Source organism: Triturus cristatus, chromosome 5_2 (assembly GCF_964204655.1).
Source record: "Triturus cristatus chromosome 5_2, aTriCri1.1, whole genome shotgun sequence".
In the NCBI taxonomy this organism is placed as follows: domain Eukaryota; kingdom Metazoa; phylum Chordata; class Amphibia; order Caudata; family Salamandridae; genus Triturus; species Triturus cristatus.
This window is the reverse complement of record NC_140588.1, coordinates 412,920,392-412,940,947: the sequence shown is the minus strand read 5'-3', so window position 1 is coordinate 412,940,947 and position 20,556 is coordinate 412,920,392. Positions and strand designations below refer to the sequence as shown.

Here is a 20,556-nt window from a genome sequence, read left to right as displayed (position 1 = left end):
ATTTCGTTCACAAATTTGGATTATTTGAAGCTTCTCGTCTCCAGAAGACGATGCAGCCAGCTAAAAATGCAGAGCGGTTCCAAATAAGTCAAGTTTTGGCAAGGCCAATAGGTCTTGCAATTAGAATGCAAGAGCACAACATAGAGGGTGATGGGGAGAAGCACAAGCAAAACAGCAACACAAAGTGCACTAGGAGAGCAGTAAAATAGGGAAACAGCAAAACAATCGACCCAAAAGTGATGGTAAAGACGCCAGACTCCATGGGACGGGCAAACAAAAGATTGACAAGGTGGGACGCAAAAAAGAAGAAGGCAAATGAGTGACAGGAAAGCCAACCAATGGTAAGCAATGGGGAGGCCCACGTCTTGGTATGTTCTTGTTAAGTCTATATTATGTCTCACGTGCAAAAAGGGAGGACCTGACTGATTTGCATATGGCTGGGTTCAAACGGGAATGGCATGGTGAGCAAAAAAACGATGGATTTAGGCCCAGATCTCTGTACTGGGGTGAATGTACAACATTGTTCTGCATTCTGTCCATCAACTGTTGTTTTTGCATTTGTCACCCCGAGTGGGACGGGTATGCTCAGACGTCCTGTGCTCTCCATGCCACTGGAATCAAGCTATCCAGGCTGAAGAGGGGTGAAACCCCAAAACCGTTCCTAGGATGCTTGGTTCCCGTCCAGGGAGGACCTGGCTTGGTAGTTCGGGCTGGACTGTTCCTATGAGGCACAGGGTCAAGACTGATTTGCATATGGCTGGGTTCAAACTGGAATGGCGAGCAAAAAAACGATGGATTTAGGCCCAGATCTCTGTACTGGGGTGAATGTACGACATTGTTCTGCATTCTGTCCATCAACTGTAGTTTTTATATTATGTCTCACAACAGACATTGCATACACTGTCTAGTAGGCGAGTCATAAATAACTGTTAAAGTGCAGTGATTCATTTGTTAAAAAACATTTAAGGATTGATTAGATCAGTGCTGTTTTGACATCTTTCAAACTTTGGGCATTCACTAGCAAACAGCTGTTTTAGAGACTGGACTGAGGGGAGCCGAAGATATGTTACTGAAGTCATCCACGTGGAGAGTAGGTAATGGTCTCTGAACCAGTACAGCCTGAGTCTTGTATGACATTGTGCAACTCCCCAGCGTGTGGGACCGCACAGTCTCAGCAGCATCCTGGTTAGCTCAAGGGCATTAACCAGTTGTTGCCATGCTTAGTCATCTGGCCTCTGTTTTTCCATCAAGGAAGGGGAGCCCAGAAGGGGATGGAAGGGAGAAAAAGCTTCTCGGCTGCAACTGGGAACGTGGAATGTTTACACTGAAGGTTGGAAATTGAAAAAAAGCATTAGCAAAGCCAATAGGTCTGCCATATAACAAACTACCTGAATGCTTCCATCCATGCTCTCACTCATTCATGCATGCATACACCCAATCAACTCACTCATCATCTTTGCAGTCGGTCATCTATCTTTCACGTAAGTAACTACTCATCCACCCATTGTTTCATATTTGCATTTACTCACTCGTCCATTTAAAATAAGAACTGAAACTTAACCATTATTGAAAAGGCACTTAAACCAGACCTATTTGCTTTGTGGCTAGTCTGGACTAGGGGGTGGGGGGGAGGGGAGGGGGGGGGGGTGAGAGTGCAGTCTATTGGTAGAATGCTTGTTTGTGAAATTGTAGAGTGCGTGTTTGGGACCTATGAGATTACAGCTGGTAGCTTGGGGCTGCTTCTCTCAGGGGCATGGGAGTATTGTCTTTAGTTTGTGAACGCTCGTATAAGCAGTGTGAGAGCAGTTAGCAGGATAATACTATAAGCATAAGGGGTCTGACAGCGGGTGACTGCTAGTCTGTGAAGGGCGTGAGCACTGTCTTTAGTAGGAGACTGCTACTCTTTGAAGAGTGGGAGCGTTGTCAAAAGTGTGCATCTACTAGATGGGTATGAGTGATGTTGGGTTGTGTGAGACTGCTACCCTGTGAAGGGTTTCAGACTGCTGTTGGTAGATTGTGGCAGCTCATCTGTGAGGGGTGTGAGAGAGGTTCTGGTACCATCTGTGACTCCTAGCCTGAAAGGGATGTGATAGTGGCGTTGGTAGTGTAAGACTGCTTATTGTGAGGCGTCTGTGAGTGCTCTCATGAATACCAGCCTGCCACTTAACCAGGGTCTTACGGTGACAAGGCACCCTATTCATTAATGAGAAGGCAATAGACAACGCTTTACTTCTAAGCGCGGTGGACACAAAGCATATCACAGAAACAAAGAAAGGCTGGCTTCACACCGCAGACATTCACTCCCGTGTAAAAGAAATTACATTCCAGAAATAGCTGCCACCATAATAACGGAGAATGCGCTAATCGCCCTATGGACAGGGGGAAAACACAACTATGCATGTAAAATGACGTGCCCGTCACCATGGTAACAAATAAATGCACATCATCCCGAGAGCTACTGTATAAATAGGACATAGTGCCCAGGGGTGCACCCGCAGAGGGAGCAACCAAGAAGGGAAACAAATACACGTGATTACCCTCGCAACGAGCGCTAAGTTCGTGAAAACAAAGAGTGCTACCTCTGCTCGGAGCCACTTCTTTGCTCTATTGTGCGGGCATAAAATCGAAGTCTCAAGAAACAGTATACCAGAAACGGGAGTCTTCCTAACAATGAAGGATGCTCTGATACCAATGCAGAGATCAACTAGGAGAGAAACGTGTGACCCCAGCATGGATAGGAGAAACTGCCCCAACATGCTCCGACACAAGGGAGTAGACCGGAAATTAAAATATCCTCCCCACTTTCTACTGCACCTCTGATGGCACCTAGCAAGCAAAGCAAGAGCCCAAATCTCCCTAAAAGAGCTTCCTTGTTTATTCCATACAAGCATCTATCCATTCATACCTTCACCCTTCCATTCACCGGCTGATATCCACTGTTTCACCTTTACATGGTCATCCATTAATTCTTTCATCCATCATTCAATCTTTACCTATTTTATCTTGCTATCCATCCACTCTGCCACCCATTTATTCTTCCATCTAATCCATCCTCTCTGCCATCAATTGGTCTGTCCATCCATTTATCCATTGCCGTCCATCCATTGCCATCCATCCATCCATTGCCATCCATCCATTGCCATCCATCCATCCATCCATCCATTCATCCTCACATCCATCCTCTGTGCCGCCCATCCCCACCCAACAATCCATCCACTCTGCCATTTACCATTCCATCCATTTGCCAATCCACTCTGCCATCCATTCAATTGCATTCTTTACCTACTCATTTATCCATCTATCCCTTCACTCTGTCATTGCTCCAACTACCCATCCAACTATCTGCCCCTATACTATGTCATCATTTCACCTGTCCATCCACCTATCCATTCACTCATCCTTTCACCCACTCATTCATGTATCCACTCCAATTACTCATCCATACACCCATTCACCCAATATTCCATACATCTATCCTGCTTGGTCTTTTATTGATGCTGTATTTCTTTACAGCAGTATCTATCAGCTTTTGTCTTCCGAGTTACAGACAGAAGAGGCCCATCAAGAATCTCACCCTGCTGAAGTTGCTAAAGCAGGAGGTTCAGGACACCCCTGGTTCGAAATCTGGAAGTACTGAATAAACAAAATGGGCTTAGCTTAAAAAAATCTTTATCAGGGTATAGAAAAATGTACACTCCCTGTTCGGAGCCAGTTAGCATGTACTGCAGCACTACGCGCCTCATGGGAATGCAAAAAAAACCCAACAAATTACAAGAGAGCTTCAAATCAACTTTTATAAAAGGCCTTTTGAGACTCCACCGGTCTCCTTTATAAGCAAGTAACCCTGCGCTCTGGGCGAGTGTTGCAGGTAATCCAACTACAGTGATGATGGATGTGCAGGACAGATTGTCTTGTACGGCAACATTTATAGAGCAGCACATAGCGCTTACTAACCCTATTGGGGCGCTGAAGCGTTTGCCTATATGGTTAGCACTCTACACTATGTAGGGCGCATGGTTGGTAGTGCGTCTTTGTGTTGATCCTGTGTGGTAAATGTTTCCATATGCTGCATGGTGACCACTAGGTGTGGTTATCATGTTATGATCTTTAGTGAGCTAGAGGGATATGTGAATTTATGCACTGGTTGGCAGTATTAATACATGCTCACCAGGAGATTTGGTATTGTTAGGTTGTAGGAGTAGGACTTAAATAAGGGGTTGTGACCTTAAAAAAACAAATGTAGGCAATTTGCTTAAATGTAATAAAGGAATTAAGGAAAACATGAATGTGACTTGGATTTGGCTCAGAGAGGAGTGGAGTATGGAACAGAAGGAGAGTCGTTCGACAGGAAAAAGAAGAGTCAATAATTAGACGTTCTAAGTCTAAGTCAGTTATTCATGCAGGATTTTTAGGAATACTGTGGAGGCTTTTTGATATTGTATGCAAAACTGAAAAAAAACCTTCAGGTGTTGCAATATCAATGTAGGCCATGAGAACACCAGCATGCACGCACACACAACCATCCCCAACAGGTACATAGAATTTAAGGTAAGTTTTAGTTTTCCCATAAAATCGGGTGGAATGAGACCATAAAACAGAAATATATTTTAAATGTTTGTGCTGGAGATACTCCTACCCTTTCCCTCTGATTATCAGGGTGGGATGAAGGAGAACAGAATATGTTTTAGTGAATGTTTTTAAGTAATGCCTCTCAGGGCAGACAGCACTGGGGCTTTCTGCAAACTGGAGCACCGACAACACAGGCATAATGAAATTTAAGATCCATCTGGCTGTCATCAAGGCTTCCTGTAGGAGGAATCAGACACACAAAAGGAAAGGCCTTGCCTAGAAACTTCCTCACCTCAGTAATAGTAAATGCAGTTCCACCCCTCACACTTACGATCTTCCAAACCTGCAGTTTTCAGGAAAAAAAATCAGAAGCCCCTTCTTAAGAATGCTTATATTGAATTTCTAAGGGAGGGGGGCATGTCTCCATTCTTTCTTGCTTCGGAGTCCGATCTCCACTCTCAAGCCATAAGACTGCATGCAATACATTTTCATTGTCTTGGGAGGTGATTGCAGCTGTTGCTACAGCCACATGTGGCTATGTACTTTAGAAAGTCCAGTGTTTCCTTATCAAGGTATGAACTCTCTCCTTTAACTCAAAATCAAATTTTGTACCTGCATACTGCATTAAATGTACCTAGAAAGCAGAGTGAGCCATGGCGTGCAGTTCCGTTACCCAGCCCAACAAACAATAAATAGAAATTAAAAACGCACAAATATGTTTTTGGTCTGAAAAAGCACGCATACCACTTGCATTAAATGGAAGAACTTTGTAGATGTGCTCCTTGTAAAAAGGTAAATTGCCATCACTCACCGTAAAGTTAGTCAATGGCTGAAATGGGCTGCCCCATAAAGTATGCTCTAGGGGGCAGGATAAAAATGGCAATGACCCAATAACAGACAAAGTGGATGAAAGGAGCTGGCTGAATATGAATATATATATTATATATGATTAAGGATTTAAAGCACTTCATGTAACACAATAAATCTAAAGTTAGAATCCCGTAAACTATTTTTCTACATTAGATGCAAATTTTTCAACGTTATAGTTTAAATCAATAAATTCAAAGAATCTTCATCATAAAGTGTATCAATATTGTATAAAATCTAGAATTCCTAGACCATAGGATTTAGTCGTAAATTGAGATAAAAATTCCTTCAAGGATTGTCCTTAATCCGATTATAAGACAAATTCATGATTTACATGTTAATACAAGGTACTTCTTCAAACATCCAATCCTCTATTCAACAAATTAGTTACAAGGTACATAAAATGATCCACTTGAGCTGTAATTCCATATTCAAATATCCATTTTAAAAAGTGCCACATATGTCATTAGCATTTAATGTAGGATTCTATCGCACATAAAGGTACTGTAAAGTGCGTGGTGCTCATAATATGATTCAAATGTTTTAAGTGCATAATGCTCGTAAAGTGCACAGTGCATGATCGTAAAAAATCTTACAATTCTAGATCTTCCAAAATAATATAGGGTACAATGTAATTCAATAGAATAGCATCTAATGTAAGATTCTATCATACATAAAGGTACTGTAAAGTGTGAATATATCTCATTATAATTTGTAATATTTTTACTAAAAACAGGTGGAAACCCCTCTGTGAGACAGTGATAGCCTAGAGGAGGTGAAAAAACTGCGAAGTCATACTCGATGGCATCCAATATGATTAGATAAACTGGGAGACGCCGGGGCGATGGGGCTGGAGGGTGTTCTGGGGAAATCACTGCTAGCCTTCGAAGAATTACAGGTGGAATATGCCCTAGATCAGAAGGAGACGTTTGGTTACCTGCAGCTACGTCATGAACTAAAGTGCAACCTACCCGAGGGGGAACACCTGCTGGATTATTCACCAATGGAAGGCTGGCTACACCTAGATACCATGTGCACAAAGGCAGTCTTCCGAGTATACAAAATAAATTATAATAATTCCCCGGACCCTCTTCTTTTACTGCGGGAGGCATGGGCAGAGAATGAGGACCCCCTGGAGGATGAGGGGGTGGCCCTGCAGAGCCCCATGGAGAGCTCCATACGTGCTTCATTCCATTTGCTGCAACTTTGTGTGTTACATAGGTCGTACTTCTCTAGATCCAGATTACACCGGATCAGCAGATGTGCCTCTGCCATTGGTGTCAGGGGATGCAGGGAATAGGGTACTTTTTACCATATGGCCTAAGGTTGTCCAATGATTCAACACTTCTGGATAGAGATCATAGGGGTGATGAAGGTGGTCACTGGAGTAGCTGTCACCCTAGAGGCCAAATGGATGTTCCTGGGCATCGTAGGGGAGGAGAGCTGGCCTAAAATACTCTGATGGCTAGCCACAGCTGCAGCAGTGAATAAGCGTAACCTGGCCAGACTCTGGGGAGCGAGCAGACCCCCAATGGTCAAAGAATGGGAAGATGATCTTAACTGGTGTAAGCTAGCAAAACGCGAGATATAGCAAGCCTGAGGATGCCCCCGTAAATTTGAAAGATCTGGGGAGGGATCTTGGACGTAGTATAGTGGGTGAGACAGATAATAAGTGGGCGGGAGAGGGGGGCATAGGGTTGTTTCAACCCAAAAGTAAAGCTGTGGAAAAGATCATTTAACGTACACTGTGCAGTGTACTGGGTTGAGTGGCTGGAGGTTACATCTGTGATCAGAACTAGGTTCCCTGCGAGTGGCCCAATATGCTTATACCGCCTGTTGAATTGTAAATTATTGACTCCAAACAACTGCTCAATAAAAATAATTATAAATCCCAGAATCCTCTATGTGCTTCAAAATACCTGTTTCTGCTTCCCGCGGTCCTGGTTCCAGGAGCTGGATGGCATGGCCACCAAGTTCCTCTTGGGGGGAGGGAGGGGGACGGAGACCCCGCATAGCTCTAACTCACTGCTGGATCCTGCCCTTTGATGGAGGCATAGGGATCTATATTTGTACTACTTGGTGATCCGCCTTCTTATTCTGCACGATTGGTTCAATGGGGGATGGACCGACCCGGCCTACAGGTTGGAGCGGAGTGAAATGGGCCTACCTCGTATTCAAGCCATGATGTATGGCGGACCCATACCACACACCTTAACAGAGGTGACACGTACCGCGCTTTTGGCCTGGCGAGCATCACTGTGCAACACCCAATGGACAAAAAAAGCTGACCCAGCACACACCACTGTGGCACGGCACTCGGTTGGGCGAAGTTAGTGGGCTGAAGGGCTTTCGGTCTTGGGATTTTATAGGGATCTCCCAGCTCGGAGATGTGTGGGCCAATGGTCACATACACTCCTTCCAGGATTTACAATCCACCTATTCCCTGCACCCGTCGCAATTCCACAAATAGTTACAATTGCGTCACGCCCTTCACTCACACATATCAGACGGCACAGTGGTCCCTTAATACAACCCATCCGAGGCCCAGATTATGCTAGGGAACCTGGGAAAAGGGAGCATCTCCCGTATTTACCGTACACTTACCAACAATACCCTGACTACACTCGACCGGCTCAGAAGCCAATGGGAAGATTGGGTGGGCCCACTGAAGGGGGAAGATTTGAGGGATGCACGGATGGCACCTAAGCTGGTCACTGCATTGGCCAGACTTCGCCTGATCCAATTGTACTATTTACATGCAGCCTATTTAACACTGGCATGCCTCCACAGGGCAGGCCAATGCCCGTCCCCCTCCTGCACGTGCTGCGGCCAAGATCAGGCCAATCTCTTTCATATGGTATGGGCATGTCCGCACTTAGCACGCTTCTGGCAGGGCATTGAAGAAGAACTCACCAAAATCCTGGGTTGGGAGGTTCTCCATGACCCAAGACACACTCCTGGGGATCATGGACGGGTCTCGAAACGAGAAACTTTTCTTTAACACGGCAATGGTGGTAGCAAAACGAGACATAGCTACCGCCTGGAAACGTCCTACCGTAGCGGGAGGGGGTGGATTGGTGTGCCACACAGGAGAAACCTGTGTATGAGGTGCGGGGGTGCTCCAAGAAATACCAGAGGGTGTGGGGAAAATGGCTGAGTACTGTGGCTTAAACTGTGCACCAAACCAAATGTCTATCGTTGAGCATTAAGGGGTTGTGCGAGGCGAGATTAATCAAACAACTGAGCGGGTAGTTGTAGCTCTTGTTATGTGCTCTATTGCTGGATTTGTTCTCATGTCTGAAAATCAATAAAATTGTTTATCAAAAAAAAAATTATATATATGTTTTTTTTTTTTTTAATAGGTCTTGGATAACGCCAGACCACATGATCAGCTTGTCAGATGGTGGCAGGGAGAGCAAAGGTATTGATTGCCCTCAATGCCACTATAATTATGTAGAAATGTTGAACAAATTATGTGATTAGTCAAATTACCTGGCCTTCATTTAACAGGATGACATTACCCCCTCAAGGGGTAGGCTAACAGCAAAAGGGAAGAGAAGAACAAGCCTTGAGGGTGTAATGTCATCCTGTTAAAAGAAGGTCCATCGCTACATTGTTGCATATCCTAAATTTTTATTTCTTATTAAATTATGGTCGTTTGGATACGTTACACATTTTCTAATTTCACGCACAACCGAGGACGGGAAAGTGCATTACCAGTTACATACTCACTGGTACGTTTCAAAGCAATAGTGCTAAGACACTTATTAGTGACTAAGATCTAGGTTTTCAGTCATTTTTTGAGTGAAAAGGCCTTCTCTTTTGTCAAACGACTAGCCTGTGGGAAAAAGTAGGCTCAAACCCACCTGTCCTATATGTGGTCTACTGCCCATAGTCACAAAATGTGGGAGACAGTGAACTTTGAAAGCACACTAAGAAATTGGGATCTTAGTTGTGAAGGATGCGAGTCCCTCAAGTGATAAGTCTACAACTTTCTCTTTACAGGGGAACCAATGACACCATTATAGCACTTGACTCTCTCTTGATAGCGAAGAAGGGCAGTCTAGGGCCTACTGAGGTGCGTTATTGTGGGCTAGTATCCCCAGCTAACTGGTACACAACCCTCAATGGATCATTGTTCAGTCAATATTTTTTCATATAAAAAAGGAAAAGTACTTTATTACATACACACTAAATATTATGCATTAATTTACAAATATGTACAGTCGGATAGATGGAAAAATCTCTGATGACACTCTTATAACACATTACACCTCTCCTGAACCCTATAACTACTATATTAGACAGGTCGGCTTGGGGGGGGTGTCATTAACAAAAAATTTAGAAATGGCAAAAAAAAAAGGTGCTTCATGAATTATGAAAAAGTGAATCGGAGTAGCGCTCATGAGAGGTGAAGAGGTAATACAAACATAACGAAGAACGGATGGTAAATGTCTGGTAAAGACAAGTCCGCACATCGTAAATAACAGCAGCCCATTCAATTTCCTAAAAGTATTGCCGGCTTCATTAATGAACATCCAAGTAGTAAACAGGAGTAGCATTGAGTTTCAACCTGTTGAATGTTGCTTATGAGAGGACCAAAGCTTCAACAGGACAAGAGCAGTGTAGAGACCCTCCAAAAGCAACCTAATGGAGGCCAGTAGGGCAAATGAATCGCAAAAGTACAATGGAAGGGGGTCACCAAGGACTGCTCAGTAGTAGAAAAATCAGGGTTCAGAACGTCTAGTTTTGCATGTATGTAGGAAACTATCTCAGTATTAAACTCCACGATAGTCCTGCACTTGCTTTTGGATCCAAATGTAGAACTGCAGTTTGTTCAACTGGTCAAGGCAATTTCTTTATGCTTTTTTTAACCAATACCAACGCTCCTCTTCTACAGCTACATCACAACACAAATCGGGGAAGGATCAAGATGTACATGGTGGCGACTCTTGGGTCAGATTTATTTATTTAGACCATTTATAAAGCACTATATGCCTTTTCTTAGAGCAATAAGTGAAATACAGACAAGGAGTTTAGCAAAGGGAGAGGGCTGGGGAGTTGCAGTGGAGTATTTAATCTGGTATTCTTCAGTCACTATCCAGAGGAGAGGACATTTGTTGAAAGCACTTGTAACGGTTCTGTTTTCAGGCCTTTCCTGAAAAGTATCCTGTGTGACTTGGGTGCAAGAAGTTTCACAGTTTCCAAGAGGTCCAACTTTAAGTTTTTCCCATCATAAGACTTGTTGGAAAAGAAGTTAGCCACTGCTGATCGCAGGTTTCTGTTGGGCATGTGGAGGACAGCCAATCCTTCACAGATATCCTAGACATCTGCCCCATAAACCTTGAGCATGGTATAAGAAATCTGAAAGTTATTTTTGCCTCTATTTGATCGATTGTTTTTTTGCGGCTGTGCCATAGAATGGTTAAGATACAATCTGGCCACTTGTTTTCGGAGACCTTGAAGCCTGGCAATTTGTTTCTTTGGGAGCTAGGTGTAAATGAGGACACTGCTGTCCAAGCGGGCCGCATCATCTCTGAAGGGGCGTTACAAGGACAAAGACCACAAATTGGGATGCTCTTCAATTGGAAGAATGATGCAGAAGTGGCTATTTTTGGTACTCTGAGGTAGCAAATATTTTGTTGAGGAGAATGGCAAACCTGCTTTGTGGCATCAGGAGGAAAAACTAACCCAAGTCTTGAAAATGCAGCATTTTACATATGGTGAAATGCTGTTGACATCGTAATCAAGGAGGGCACCCTGGTGCATAAAGTGAAATGGCCTACACAAGAAAAGGGGTTGGAAAAAAAAAAAAAAAAAAAAAAAAAAACCAGTGGGCTTTGTGATAGCGAAAATAATGCAAAGTAAGTTATTAGCTACCTAACTGGAAAACAGAGTATCATTTGTACAAAACAGCATAAATTATTTTTAATACTGCATGTGCTACTTCTAATGTGCGGTTGAATCCATACTCCTCATCCTTTCAGAATTATACACATTATACTGATTTACACAAAGCCTCTTTACCGCCAAAATGGCTGCTAAAACTTAACAATGGACCACTTACTCCAATTTCCATCTATTTGCTTTGTAGCTATCTGGGGCAATTTTTTTGATAGGTGTTGGTGACTTTTGATACTAAGCACCAAAGCTGGAGTGGCTGTGATTTGAAAACTTTAAATATAATGCCACCCCCCACTGGCCATTCATTTCAGTTATGCATGAGAGAATTCCCGTGAAAGCTCATCCAGTAGAGAGCATTTCTGGTTATTAGATAATGTAGATTTAGGTTTTTACTTAATTGCGTAGACAACCATACACCACACTTCTTAAAATGGATCCTGTGCATCAATTTTTCTGCCTTACAGGACTTTGCATGCACAGCAAGACTTATTTCTGCAGTTTCATAACAGGTACTCGTGCTGACCATCTGACGAACAGGAAGATAAAATGAGTACCACCGAGTTAAGACAAGAAAACACCTATAATCAAGCAGTAATTCAGGATGCAATGTCCTCGGCTGTGTGTTTTTTTCCCCATCTGGTTGGTTCTAGTGTGAAGGGTGTAGCACATTGAGGCCCTTCCACCTCCTGCTAGCTTGATTCGATACGCCAACTATTTAGGACCAGAGTTGTGGAGAGCTTTGTATGTTATGCAAGACACCTTCAGTTCTATCCTGGCTTTAACTGGGAGCCAGTTGAGGGCTCTGAGTGATGGGGAAATGCGATCATAACGGAATGTGCCTGTTAAGATCCTTGCTGCTGCATTTATTGTCGTTTTCATTGGGACTAGCCTGGCTTTATGTAGACCTATGAGTGTGGCATTCCCATAACCAGTCTTGAAAGCACAAGGGATTAAATTGCCGTTTTGAGGAGCACTGGCGGTAATGAAGGGTTTTAGTTTCTTCATAATGCACAGATGTAGGTCAGTGCTTCTGTTTGCATCTTGTATGTGAGCTCGCATATTTAGATTTGAGTCTACTGTAATGCCTAGAGATTTTACGGCATGGCAGAAGATTGGGGTGCAGTTTAGCAATTTAATGTTGAGGGACCATGACTAGGCCTGGGCTAAAATTCCGTTCCTCTCGCGGAAATTGCGATAATTTGACATTTTCGCGTTCCGCAGAGCGTGAAAATGTCAAAATTTACGCAATCTGCATCTTACCGGAATATTTTTTCTTGCTCGCGCTGTTAAAAAAATACAATCTCGCACGATCGCCTTACTTGAATCCCCGTGTTCGCCGACAAGTTTTCCCGATCCAGTCGCGTTCTCCACGAGATGTTGGATTGTTGGTAGCCACATTTGCGCTGTCTGGCGACAGTTCACGCCCGCATTAACGTAATTCGGCGCGCGATCACGTCATTAGTCGCGCGAGTATGAGATGATTGAGATCTCGCGCCCGTGAGCAACCGCATGGGTAAGTTGGCGAGCCGCGATCACGCAGAAAATACCGCGAACGGGCGGGAAAAAAACTTCCGCGTCTTCGCGATATTTCCACGTGTTTGCAGAGATTAACATTTTCGCGATAGTTTGCGAAAGTGAATTTTTCAAATTCCGCCCACCCCTAACCATGACTGAGGTTGTTCGTGACTAAGCGGTGAAGAGAATAGATTGAATTTGGGTTTCAGTGGATTTTGTTGGATGGTTGTGTGCCAGCCAGAAGACCTGTGTTTTCCTTAGTGTATCATCCAGCCTTCGGATTTCATCTTGAGAGGAGAGACTGATGTAGAGTTGCATATTGTCAGCATACATGTGGTACAAGATTTGCGATTAAGGATTTCAGTGAGTAGTTCCATGTATAAATTGAAGAACGTTGGTGAAATTGTAGATCTTTGCCAGACTCCCCTTTTGATGTCAGCTACATCAGATAGGGAGCAGCCGATTTTGACTCTGTTGTCGGTTTTGCAAGAAGGAATTGAACCATTTATGAGCAGCTCCCATTAGTCCCATTCTGACATCAAGAGTTTATTTTTGTCATTCGAGGCTTACGTGTCGAACGCTGCTGATAAATCCAGAAGTATTAGGAGACAGTACATTTTGGTCTAGTGAAGTTTGTATATAATCTAGGATTTTTAGAATGACGACCTCAGTATTGTGACCAGGTCAGAAGCCTGACTGATTGTTGTCTAATAGGTCAAAATTCTTGATGTGTTCACCTAGCTGATCATAGGCGCTCTTTTATGCTAAGTTAGCTACGAAAGGTAGGCTAGATAGCAGTCAGAAGTTGTCCAAGTCATTCTGGTCTGTGGTCGTTTTTTTTCGTGGGTAGGGGGGTTGGAGTGGGGGAGAATCCTCAAGCCCATTCTCTGGCATTCTGGTAGGGCTCCTTGTTGGAGAGATGCGTTCACAAGTTTTGTCCATAGAGGGTGGGGAGACAGCTTGTAGGATCTCTTTCAGCATGTGGTAGGTTTCACAGACTGAATGGTTTTCATGATATCAGCCTTTGATATACATCTGAAACTGTTACAGAAAGCTCAGTTTTTCCTTAGGACATTTGGGGTGTGTTGGTCCGAATTATTTGTGTTTGTTGTGAGAGTATGGTTGGTGGGTTCACTCGGTTGGGCATTCATTGGGCTGGGAACAGAGTTGCGATTTTATCTTTGAAGAAAGCTGAGAAGGCACTGCAGATGTCCATCTAGTTGTTTGCAATTGTGGGTTCTGGAAGTATTCCCGATTGTTTTATTATTTCAAAGAGTTTTCTAGGCCTGTTCTTCACTCAGTCTGGTTGGGATCTAATTGCTGTTGTTTTAGCTTTCAGAATAGATTTTTTTGTATGAGATTCTTTGCATTCTCAACTGTCCGAGATGGGTAATGTTTGGTTCCTTTCTCCATAGTCATTCCGTATGCCCAAATTGTCGTCTCTCACTGCTATTGAATTCGTTGAACCACAGTTCTGACTTTTTTTCTTTTGCCCTTTTAGACGAAATGGAGCATCCTTCTGAACTATGTCAGTCATATTGCTATTGTAGATGTGGGTCAGTTCTTGGCTAATGTTTGTTCAGTCTGAGTTTCTAAGGACTTTTGGCGCAACCCCACCAAGTCAATTCTGTCTACGCAGCTGTAATCCCTTGTCCAAGTATTTACTTTCTCATTTAACCCTAGGGTGATGAAAGAAATAATTTTCTGTGGATCTACTTTGTCACTCATGCTACTGTCACACTCATGTGCAACCTCTTGCAGCCAGTACTTATTTAAATTGCCTCCTATCTCTCCACTCAAACCTGGATAAGCTTTTCAACCAGGAACTGGATAAAGCAGACACTCAGACCACTTTATTGCTCTAGGAGAGAAATCAGTGAATGCTTCTCCAGGACAGCTTGCCTCATCAAGAGGGATTCATTATGGTCACAGATAAGGCTATCTTCCACATCATTAATACCAAAAATATTGATCTACGCATATATCAAGGCCATGATATCAACTCACAAAACATCATCGATGCAAGAGTAGATTTTTTTTTATTAACCCCACCATTACTTTATCTTGGGAGTCAATATTATGGTTGATAACGATATTGTGGTAGAATATCACCAAATGCTCCAGGACGCAACTCAGACTGTAAACTGTAACTCTGCCAATATATGGGCAGGATGCACGGACACAAGGATATCTCTGTGAAGAAATGAATATCCATCAACAGGTAATTCTTCCCTGACATAGTCGGAAGCACTGGTTCTCTTTCTTCTAAACTAAAGATTGCACTTTGAACTGGACTGATGGTGTATTATGAAAATCTTTTGCATAAGAGCTGTTGGAACAAGTTTGGCAAAAGAGGACAACATCTGCATTGCATAAGCATGCTTCCTCTCTTTTATAGATATTTTCTTATGGTTGGTCCCAAACAACATAGTCCCTGGCACAGGGGATGGTGGATTGACACTCCCTAGAGTGTCTGTGCGCTTTATAAGTTATTTTTCATTCATTCATGTCACATTTGTATGGTATAGGTCTTTCAGTGTTTAACATGTGTCTACTTTCTGGTTGCAAAGCAAGCTCCAGAGGCAATTGCTAATGCCATCAAATGCAATATTCAATAAGAACTTTACGTGCCTTGCTGCCATCTCAAGACGCACTGAGCTGAAAGGCTAGCTAGCAAAGAATCTGCCTGAATTATCTCCAGACACAAGTCAACTATGACAAACCTGGAAAACAAGTGGTTTTCTAGAGACTTCTATTCCTGGAGATCACCTCCCATGCAGCAGATTACAAAGGGGCATGTGTGTTTCAGTTTCTTATATTAATTCACCCCTGGGATTGAAATATGGTCTGGGTTTGTTCTCTTTAGAAAAATCCATGTCCTCCCGAAAAAGAGCCAGAATTTGGGCCCTTATCTATTTCAGTACATACCAATAAGCTTACCATCTGGAACCTTATTATTCAGAGGAATGGGAGGAAACTGAAAAAGAAGAAAGCCTCTTGTGACTCGCGTGCTTCCCTAAGCAACAGTTCACTTTTCATTTCTTGCGCTACTCCAAGCACAATATGCTTCCATAATGAAGGGGGATTCCACCTCTCATCAGCTCCTTGCTGAGGAGGCATGGGAATGAATAATTAGAAGAGGAAGAAGAAAGGAGAACTACCCCTCCGCTTCATGGAATGCTGTATGGGTTGGGCATCTAAAGGCATATGTTACATAATCACCAATATCCTACAGCAAACACAAGGACTCTTCACCTAAAAAACCACTACTCTCCTTATGGGAGATATCGCCCAGGAGAATGTATGCTGTGCTTAGGCCCCTACCCTAGTATTTGCAGCTTGACTCTCTAACTCAAGATCTTGCAGACTACAGGCCCTCTACCCCATCCCTCTAGATCTCCGAGTGTCTTTGGACTGTCTGCGTTATGCATAAACCCTCTGTGTCTAGGGAAATGTGATCTGTCGCCAGAAACTAAAATTACATTTCCTGCCTAGCAAGGGGGACATCTAGAAAGAATTAAGGTCTAGGTCATATTCGAGTACCTAACTGTTCAGAGGCAGTAAAAATATCTTTATGCAGCATGGCTCAAGAGCATTTTCCCAAGAGGGTGGGCCCGTTACAATTTAGTTTGAGAAAGTGTTCTTCTGTCCTGAAGGTGAAGCCCAACACGGTTATTAAGGAAGAGAGAAGCTGTGGCGACATCTTTTTCATTCCATCCCCTCATTCACTTCACAAATTATTAATAGATTTAAGATATTCATCTCGAGTGTGTCATTCTGACTTTACTCTCTTTTTAATGCTCCTAATGGGCTGCAACTCTGATCTCTTCAAAAATGAATGCACAACAACAAGAATATAGTAATTTAACAAAACCTACTGTGATCAAATTTGCGTAATTAACTAATGCATTAATATGCAGCAACCAGATGGTCATGGAACACCGACACTTTCCAGAAATGTTCACTATACACAAAACATTTATGGTAGGAACAAAAGTTAAGCATCAGTTCGGGGTCTCTTAATGCTCTATCTAGCCTGCGGATATGAAGAGAAGCAGTCATCAATTTTGGCCACCTTTCAAAAGCTATTTTTTATGAAAATGTAGTCAACATAAATTTGACAACGTGGAATGAGATGTATATTAAAATTCAAGCAAGGCAAAAAGTAGAATACCTTGACAAAAATCAAGACAGCCATCCAGCCCACTGCTACAATAGGAGATACCAAGTTTCAAGAGAATGTGGCCCTGGGATGTGATTATATAACTACAAAATCAAGTTGTGAAACTCTTGCTTGTTCAAAATTATAACTAGCGTACATTGACATGTAAATACTAATCCAGCTTCACATTTATGGGCTTAGATTACATTTCTGGGGAGCACAGCAGCGTTCTGATTTTTTTTTTCTTTTTACTATAAATGAAGTTATATCTTAGTCTGAAAATACAAATATAGTTTCAACCAAAATTCAAGGGCCAATAAGCAGCGGCTCTACTGATCATCTCTGCAAATAAATGTTACGACTCAAAGGCTAATCCTCGATTACTTTTAAATAGGTGTAGGTAACAGTGTTAACATGATTGATTTTGGTGGTTATTCGTTTAACAAAAGAGTAACACCCCCACCCCCAGCAGTCCGTCCAGTTTCCCAGTGCAGTATCGAACACAAGGTCAGACTACAGCAAACCCATTCAGTCTGCGCAAAGCAGGGTAAGCCTACAAAGAGTGGCAGATTGGAAGCCTCTCCCAACCAAGACAGCTAAAAAATACCTTACTTCAAGCTAATCAGTAATTCATTTTGTCGACGTTTCCTAGCAATTGTCAGAAGCAAAAAGAAGCATGGCTGTAGATTTTAACTAGACCCAACAGTCAATTACAGGAATAGTAAATATACTCTGTGCATCACTTCAAAACGTGGCCAAGAGGTAAACAAAGATGAAGTGTTTTGATTTCTTATGCTCTTAAAAAAAAGATCAGTTGAAATGGAAATTAAAGAAATAGTGTGTGCTCGTACTATGAGAACAATCCTAGCAAGCTGCAATAAGGGATTTGTATGATACAATAAATTGTAGAATATGTATCTAGGTATATATGTGTGTAATGATACAAATGCTGACCAATTCTAAAGCACACAAAACAAAATGTACTGTTTTGGGGTGTTTCATAATTGACGCCAATTCGCACCCATCTCCAAGTACCACGCTTATAAAAAGCGGGAATTAATTTCAAGAAGCTTATTGGAGCTTGTAAGAAGTACTAACAACAAAACCACAAAAGACCAAACAAATTTCACCTACTGTGGCACAAATACTTGGAAAAACAACGTTTTCTGCAATTCTGTAAACCTGAGTTGATCCTGTTTATGGCTCGAAACCTCTCTTGCCTGCTTGCATTGTCAGTTAAATTGAGGTTGGTGGAGGGCCATGTTGCTTGTAATTCCAAGACTTGGCGCGTGATGTTTTCCATCCACTCCTCACCATCAGAACTGCACCGACAGAGAGGCTAGGAACGTAATGTGCTTTTTTGGCCTACCTCTTGCAGCAATCAGTGCTTGTGTGAGCAGGCAAACTTCTACAGAATTGGTGGGCTTAGGTAAAGGTCCACTAGTTTCTAGGACGTGGGCTGAGCACACTGGCACAGTTTGGGAAGAACGAGACTTGGGCTGCCCACGAATGGTATTGATAAAGCCTTACAGCCACTGTCACTGCAGTCACGAGCAGACTGCACAGAGGGGCTGGTGCATAGGAGTCACGGGAGCGACGCCCCCCTAACATCTACAGAAAAAGAAACTGCTCCCTGCAGGTAACCCCATGCCCTGTCAAATGGCAGAATACAGCAGAGTAAAGAAGGATCAGGCCCCAGTTGCATCCAGCCTTCTGATTTGGCAGTCTGAAATCAGCACCTGATTTCCAGATGCATGGCTGTGGAAGGCCCGTAGAAGCAGAGGAGAGAATCCATGAAGTGGCTGGCCTGCCGTAAATGGACAGGAAAGGAGGAATTCAAGTTAGTTTTATTTCAGTTAATTATAAAGAGTTTTCCTCGTTAATGGCAGAGCGCATGAAAAGTGTATGAAGTAATTTTTAAAGTTTCTTTTTTTTGTAATGTGTTGAAATGTTAGCATTGAGGGTCTGCAGTGACCCCACTTAGGCTCCATAGAGAGCGAATTATATTTAACCTTCTTTCTAAAAAGATTTTGTTTTTACTGTTTACTCGAGGTCGGCGAGCCACTGAAAGTCGAGTCAGGCTCAAGCATGGCTGTGGCTCAGCTAGGGGCCCCGTTAGGTTTCATGTGGCCTCTGGTTCCCTCCCTGTACACGAGCTGTGGTATTATGGGAAGAGCTGCTGACATTGGAACTTGGAACCAGGTTCAAGTCTCGGCGTCAGCTCAACAGCATGTGATTCTGGGCAAATCACTTAATCTTACTATGCAATCGATACCTATTTTACAAACCGCAGAAGAATTCACTGAGAGGTAAAAACAAATCTTAACGTAAGGACAGAAATACATATCCATTTACTGGCTGATTTTTACAGAGTGAAACCTGAAAACCTAGATAAATCATGACTCCCCACCTTAAATTGTGCCTTCTTAGGCAAATATTTTATTTCACCAAAACTCTTTTTACTTCATTATTGTGTATAAAAGAAATAACTTTCAAATGTGTGTGTTCAAGCTACCAGTTTTACAAAATTACCACTTTTAATAGTGCAGTGCTACAACGTGCCCTATTAATAACAAAGCTTCAAAATGTTATAGAATTACACTTTTTTGAACTTATAAGAGATATTATATTTTACGTTGTTTGTTGTGTGATTTAGACAACATATTTTCACAGCTTGGCTCGTGCACAGGCTCTGAGATCCGAGCCAACTCTCCCTGTTAGTTTGTTGTCTTGCCCACCTGCACTATGTACCAATGCAGCGCTGAGAGGGATATCTTCTGACTCATACCCAACACCTTTTCTTATGTCATCAGACAGCTGAAGGGCCATGTTGGTCCTGCTATAACTGACCTAGTGAAGTGAATGATAAAGGGCTTAAATCGGCTTTAGCTAACAAAGCCATGGATCTTCTCAAAACAGGAGATATTTTATGCTTGCAGGAAACATGCATGGTAACATCAAATTCCATTAAAGGCTTTCAGGCGACCCACACATTGGCCAACAAGAAAAACATATTTGGAAGACCGATCATGGGGTTTCAATCTTTGTAAAACTAAACCTGCAAGTACAAATTGAGGAATGGCCTACGCACTCACCTGACGTCCAGATCACAACTATAAAAAGTATTGGATTAGTGTGAATCCCAACCACAATCGCAGTAATTAACCTTTATGGTAATCCAAACAAAAACGCAAAAAACGGCAAACACTAGGATGATCACCGGTCTGATGAGAGAATATCTCTATGAGAACCCAGGGCATGAATGTATAATGACCGGGGACTTTAACATGAGAAATCTGTGCCACCGGGAACAAAGCCAAAGGGATAGTGGGCGGAAATTATGGAAGCCTGCATCAATGAATTTAACTTGGAGTTGGTGAACCAAGTAGGGAAGACAAACAGGAAACAACAACCTACATTTAAAAACATCTCCACGCTAGACTACATCTTCCTGAGCAAGAATCTACTGAAGAGGTGTGAAGAATATAAGGTGCTAGACACTACGGCAAGCGATCACCATCCAATAGCCATCCTCGTCA

At 42.7% G+C, this 20,556-nt stretch overlaps 1 protein-coding gene across 1 annotated transcript in view; it reads right to left on the bottom strand.

The window, feature by feature from the left end:
• NDUFV2 (NADH:ubiquinone oxidoreductase core subunit V2) overlaps positions 1-20,556 on the bottom strand; it is a 124,483-nt gene that overhangs the window by 94,607 nt on the left and 9,320 nt on the right. The gene's annotated exons all lie outside the window — the stretch shown is intronic.